The following is a 7206-nucleotide window of genomic DNA, read 5'->3' on the forward strand; positions in this document are numbered from 1 at the left end:
TTTGAAAAAATCAAAAGAAAATGATAAAAACTTCAAAAATAAAATCCTTCGAGAGGTAGTTATATTACTACATTTACTAGTTAGGAAAATTTAAAAACTTAAATTTGGACATGTTTTGTAAAAAATGTAGGGAAAATGTAAAACGGCTATAATTTTTGCATACGATGTAGGAAAAAAACATATAATATATCAAAATGTTCGGAACGTATAATATAACTTTTGCATATGGCCTGTTTGCAAATATTTAGAATTCTCAAATTCTAAAAGGAAAAAAAGTTATGCTCAAATTTCAGTTTTTTTGGAATTTTTGTTAATTCTGGTCAAACTATGGTCAAACTACTTATTCAAGAAGTATTAGTGTTACTAAATAATTATTCAAGAATATTAGTGTTACTAAATAATTATTTCAGTTTTTTTTGAATTCTGGTCAACTATGGTCAAACTGTGGTCAAACTACTTATTCAAGAAATATTAGTGTTACTAAATAATTATTGATTTTAGAACAATAGTTTCAAACTCAAACAGTGAAATGTGTGACTTCATGCTCAAGCTAAATTCCCGAGGGTTAATAGGATTGACATCTTACTATTGTCAAGAAAACAACAAGTGCAGACTTGGAAACGAGGGAGAATAGAACCCGGAAGTTAAGCGTGCTCAGGCTGGAGTAGTGAAAGGATGGGTGACCGTTTGGGAAGTTAGATGATTTGGAATGATGAGGGATGATTAGAGATTAAAGGTTAAATTGAGCAGTGATGAGGGGTGATTAGAGATTAGAGGTTAAAATAATTCAGAAATTTGAAATTCAAAAGATAATTTAAAAAAATTCAAAAAAAATCATAAAATTTCCTTTAGTACCGGTTGGTGTTACCAACCGAGACAAAAGGTGGACCTCCAGGCAGCGGCCACGTGGAGGGCCTTTAGTCCCGGTGGACTAAAGGCCCTTTTTCTACTAGTGAAAGCCTAATCCAAAAGGAAGGTACATATTAAAAGCTTAACTTAAAGGCCTCTCATATCATTCTTCCTATGTAGCAGAAGTAGCCTGGATGACATGATTACTGAAGGTAATTATTAACTGGACAAGGTGTTGCACTGCTGCATTAAAATTGGACATTTTCCATTTGTCCACATGTGATGGAACGGTCTAGCCCTACCTAAATTCAGTTTGTTGATCCTCATGTAAAATATATCTGTCTACACTCATGCGCGAAGAAAGTTATTAGCATCATATTGAATTCAAATCTGCTAATTATCCCAGTTGCTCCAGAAGGCCCTCAACCAAAGCATACTCTAGAAGCTGGAGAGATTCAGCAACAATGTTTTCATTGTAGGATCTGTACAAGTAATAGATGTGTCATTTGATTAGATAGAAAACGGATTAAGAGTGTGTTGGAACAACCACATAATTTCCTTATGTTTGCCCATATGGATCTACCTTCCAAAATTAACCTGATGCATATACATTTAGGACAACATACATGTATCATTACGACCACTTCAACATATGAATAAATACTTGGATATTGGATTGGATATGTCACTTCATGTGAACTAACCTGGCCAGCAGCCATTTGGATCCTTGGCTGAAGAACTCTGGAGCCAAAAATCTCATCAATCAAGGGCTTGGACAACAGTACCTACAAATTAGGAGTGGAAAGCAGCTTCAGCAGGAGCCCAAACTGAGTGCAAACACTCAGTCATGAAGGGATTGTAGTGAGAAGGAAAATTTACAGCAAATTTTCAAGATGAAGGGGCAACCTAATGAAGACGCGTAACTCCAGGGATGTTTATTGCCGGAGGAAGAATGGGGAAATAACTTGGGTGACTGGGCAGAGCATATGTAGGCGGAGCAGCCAAGCTGTACCTGACCTCCACTCTATTAATGGCCTGTAGGATTAGGAACGGCTGGTCTACTCCTTGCGTTAACAACGGCGGGTGAATTCCAATCGCACACAACATAGAAACTGACAATTCAACTCCATTAACTGCTCTTAATGGCCAGTTAATTTATTAATCAATCTTTGGCTATAGAACTTCGATCCCTCCGCGCCTTGCAACAGATCGGTCCGGTCGCCCGCGTCGGCTCTATCGAGCGATTCCCGCGTCGCCCGTATCACCTGCGTCACCTGGATCTGATCACCGCATCATCATTTGGATGCACTAACAATTATACTCTTGATAGAACAATAATGATATCTCTTGATAGATATATAATTATAGAATACATATAGCAGGTAGATAATTCTAATTCTTCATGCGTCTGCTCTAGAGTGTGAACCATTGGCAGCAATCCCGTACAAGACACCTTGTACCATCAATTATGACATTGGAGCAATCACAGACTCACAGGCAATCAGGAACAGCAGGATGATGCCAGTTCGATATGGATGGATCTGCACAAGATGGAGGTCAAAATTGATCGTACCTGCTACCAGATGGCGACATGGGTAGTGGGGAAGCCCCTCGCGCGGGAGCATCCGCCGCCGCCGCCGCCATAGGCTGAGCCCCACCGTCGTCGTCGCCTCTCGTCAACTCCACTAGGCAAGTCGCCACCACCGCTATCGCTGCGGCCTCACTTCCACCATGGTCGCTGCTTCTCCACAGATCCATCAAGAAGATGAGCTTGAATCCATCACAACTCAGATCATCTGCATCCAGAGAGTAGAAAGAACAGGATCAGTAAAGATGGGTTTCAGATTTGAGGCAGAAAAGAACTGGGAGAGGAAGGAGCGGAGAAGATGAAGTAGTGGCATGCCGAAGTGACTAAAGGGCAGGGAAGGGAAGAACTGGGCGGAGGGAAACAGGGAAACTATATGGACACACATGGATTTAGAAAGAGCACAATCACAGGGTAAATGCATGTAAATGACCTGTAATCACCCACCATTAAAATCTGTCAACATTGATTTTCTTCCTCAATGGATTTCAATCGACAGTGATGGTTCTCTGCTATCCTCGCTGCATGCTGGCATGCGCACGGTCGCACACAACCCTTTGCCCTTCCACGAGGTGTCTGTGGATGATTGCGTTTTTTTATTCTTGTGAGAAGCTGCCGAGATTGGAACTGGCCCACCTGGCCCAAATAACAACGGATCGCTGATTTTGTTACCGGAGCATCGGCCCCTCCGTGTAGCGCTCCCAGAAGCCATGAAGGTGCATCCAACGGCCAAGAGCATATTTAGAAACTAATCCAAGGGTTGAGAACGCTAATGGTCTGAGAGGGCTGGATTAGTGCTCGGTTGTAATGTTTCTAAATGTGTTTTCATACTACAGGTATCATAAGAAGTTTGAGAATACTTGGTGGTGTTGTCCTATGTATGCTTTGTAGACTGGAAGAAAATCCACCCATATGTGACGACTCATGAATAATTATTCATATTTGTACAATGATTTGGATATACTGCTGATGTTTACTTAAAGAAGTATGTTATCTGCCATTATTATCACATAGTTGTTCTAACAATACTCACAAGACAAATTTTGTGTAACATGTTCTAACAATATCTTCAGCTAGCAACTCTGTTCCAGCGAATGTTATCATTTCCTACACAAAGAGATGGATTTTGAAGGCTTTGTACTGAGAATCTAACTAGAATTTAGTAAAACATGGAAGTTATGAACAAGCAAATATTATTCTTAACAAGGTATGAAATAGTACGAAGAACAGTTGACAATTGTCCCTTCTAGATGAAAACATGTTGCGACAAAATCATAATTTGCCCCATGAAATATTTGTGCACATTAATATTTGTAAATAGCCTATTCTTGGTGGATGCACGTGCAATTTTACTAGTAATGCTAAACATACAAAGAGTTACACGCAATTACACGCTGACTAGGCTTCTTTCTTTCTAACTAACCACTTCTCCTCTGATTTTCATGGGGTGGACCCCTTCTCCCCTGATAGTCTCTGCAATGTAAAGCTACTCGGGTCAAATTGCACATTCCACTTCTACATAGAGCTTGAGATTTAGTCACCTGTTTAGTTAGTGATATGTCATTTTTTGCGCAACCCCACAAATAATACAATCCTGCAGCCAAGTCCCCAATATTTTGCAACCAACACCCTAGACCTTTCTGTTTCTTTACAAACAATGACAAAATTTCGACAACTCGTGCGATATTTCACCAGAAATTTCGACAGCATAACGCGTCAATTTCGTAGCGCCCGGCGACATGACGACGGCATGAGATCTGATCAGCACGGCTGATTAGGATAACTAAGGACAAATCGTGCCAAATTTCCGGAGAAATTTCAGGCAACATAACGCTTCAATTTTGTAGCGCCCGCTCTGTGACATGACGACAGCATCAGATGATGAGTACGGCTGATTATGATAAGGACAAGACAACTCTTCTTGACCGAAAACAAAAACACACATATCCGTCGGTTAAAATCAAATGGTTGAAAAGGGAATTAGGCTGGTTTCATCGTCTACACTTTATTATAAAATGCGCTAGTTTGGTAACATGACAACATAAGGTTATATGCATGTAAGTGCCCGTGGGAGCAAAGCATCATGTAACACAAACTTTCATTAATTATTTTGTTACAAATTATTAAGGATATATATATATATATTCTTAACATCAATACACCGTATTTTTATGTTCCATAAATTTGGTCTTATTTCATACGTAAAAAGAGAACGTAAGAAAATTATAACCGCCGTAAAAAATATTTTATGTTACCTAAAATTACAAACGTAAAAACATAGTGTAAAATATACATAAAATGCAAAAATTCTAGACTTAAACCTATATTTTTGTTTTCTTATGTCAAATTTTACGTAGTAAAATAAATATGAATGTAACTTTTTGCATACCAAATGTAATTTATATATGAAATGATTGTAAGATTACCTCGGCTGAAGAAAAACGTATTCCGCACCTTGGGTGATGAATAAGATTACTATATATATACCCCTACCTCTTATGGTGAGTGACCATGTACTTTTACCACAAGCTCATACACATGTTCTTTTCTTTTACAGAAAATTTGTATAGTACTGCTAGTTCCATCTTGACAATATCTTGCGTAGGAGTGTAGATTTCCTATGCGTGTATGTAGGTGTGACGTTTCATACTGCAGGCCGCATTCTACTAGGAGGTGTGTACTATGCAGCCGGTGTGGTTTCTCGTAGAAGCACATGCATTGGGACACAAGGGATGTGGGTTTCATGCCCTGTTGCCTCCGTTTTACATATTACTGGATAATTCAATTCAAACACCGTTGCAACTTCTACAATTAAAACAGGTGGCAACAGAAAAGTTTCTTTACCAATGCAAGCAAGGAAGTAGTATATTATTTTTTTCACTAACCTTTGGTTGCATTGGACCATGTGAATCTTCAGAAACAGACATGCCTCCGTCAATACATCGCTTGGCTTTCGGTGACTTGCTGCTCACATCTACATCACAAGGTTCACAAGAAAATTCATCGGTCGAGTTGAGTGGTAACATGCAAAGATTTCTGAGGTTAGATCGAGGCAGAGAGAGGGCAGACCAAACCAACAAGGTTAGCTTTCCAGTTGGATTTCAGGAAAAGGTTTCAGAACAACTTCCCTATTGACTAATAATTATCTATATGTATTGAGTTGTATGCACTTTCAGACTTTCAGTTTCAAACCAAAGAGAGAGAGAGAGAGAGGGAGAGAGTGGGTAAAAGTAGTCAGATTTGCACTAGTATAAGTCAAACAGCAGAAACATCAGTAGTTTAAAAACAAATTCAGACTCAAACTGAAACTTAACTTGCATCTGGATCTTAGACTAAAACTAAAACTTAACTTGCACCTATTTAGACTCAGACTGAAACAGAACTTGCATTGACTCAGACTTAGCATAGCAGCAGCAACATCTTGTAGAACATATCCATAAACTCTTATTAGCAGTGCATGAAAACAATAAAGTCCTTGGGTTTTCTACATCTTAGTTCTAAAACAAACACCTAACCTCCAACAAGTACTTTGCCTACAAGATGGAGGAGAATAGCTCAGCCAGTGAGCATGTACTCGGAATGTCTGGGTACTACAATCGCTTGAATCAAGTGGGAGTTAATCTTCTAGATAAGATAGTGATTGACAGAATTATCTAGTCACTATCATCAAGCTACTAGAACTTCGTGATGAACTATAATATCCAAGGGATAACGAAAACGATTCCCGAGCTCTTCGCGATGTTGAAATTGAAGGAAATATGCCCTAGAGGCAATAATAAAGTTGTTACTTATATTTTCTTATGTCATGATAAATGTTTATTATTCATGCTACTATTGTATTAATCGGAAACTTAGTACATGCGTGAATACATAGACAAACAGAGTGTCCCTACTATGCCTCTACTTGACTAGCTCGTTAATCAAAGATGGTTATGTTTCCTAGCCATAGACATGTGTTGTCATTTGATAAACGGGATCACATCATTAGAGAATGATGTGATGGACAAGACCCATCCATTAGCTTAGCATAAAGATCGTTAAGTTTTATTGCTATTGCTTTCTTCATGACTTATACATGTTCCTCTGACTATGAGATTATGCAACTCCAGAATACCGGAGGAATATTTTGTGTGCTATCAAATGTCACAACGTAACTGGGTGATTATAAAGATGCTCTACAGGTGTCTCCGATGGTGTTTGTTGAGTTGGCATAGATCGAGATTAGGATTTGTCACTCCGTGTATCGAAGAGGTATCTCTGGGCCCTCTTGGTAATGCACATCACTATGAGCCTTGCAAGCAACGTGTCTAATGAGTTAGACATAGGATGATGCATTACGAAACGAGTAAAGAGACTTGCCGGTAACGAGATTGAACTAGGTATGATGATATCGACGATCGAATCTCGGGAAAGTAACATAACGATGACAAAGGGAATGACGTATGTTGTTATGCGGTTTGACCGATAAAGATCTTCGTAGAATATGTAGGAGACAATATGAACATCCAGGTTCCGCTATTGGTTATTGACCAAAGATGTGTCTCGGTCATGTCTACATAGTTCTCGAACCCGTAGGGTCCGCATGCTTAACATTCGATGACGATTTGTATTATGAGTTTTTGGTGACTGAAGTTTGTTAGGAGTCTTGAATGAGATCACGGACATGACGAGGAGTCTCGAAATGGTCGAGAGGTAAAGATTCATATATAGGACGATGATATTTGGACACAGGAAGTGTTCCGGGTGATATCGGGTCACCGGAAGGGGTTCCG

The 7206-nt window shown here is 39.2% G+C and overlaps 1 pseudogene; it reads right to left on the bottom strand.

The window, feature by feature from the left end:
* Positions 1–1246: 1246 nt before the first annotated feature.
* The window catches only part of LOC119271713, an 11702-nt pseudogene continuing 5742 nt past the window's right edge, over positions 1247–7206 (bottom strand).

Source organism: Triticum dicoccoides, chromosome 3A, assembly GCF_002162155.2.
Source record: "Triticum dicoccoides isolate Atlit2015 ecotype Zavitan chromosome 3A, WEW_v2.0, whole genome shotgun sequence".
In the NCBI taxonomy this organism is placed as follows: Eukaryota; Viridiplantae; Streptophyta; class Magnoliopsida; order Poales; family Poaceae; genus Triticum; species Triticum dicoccoides.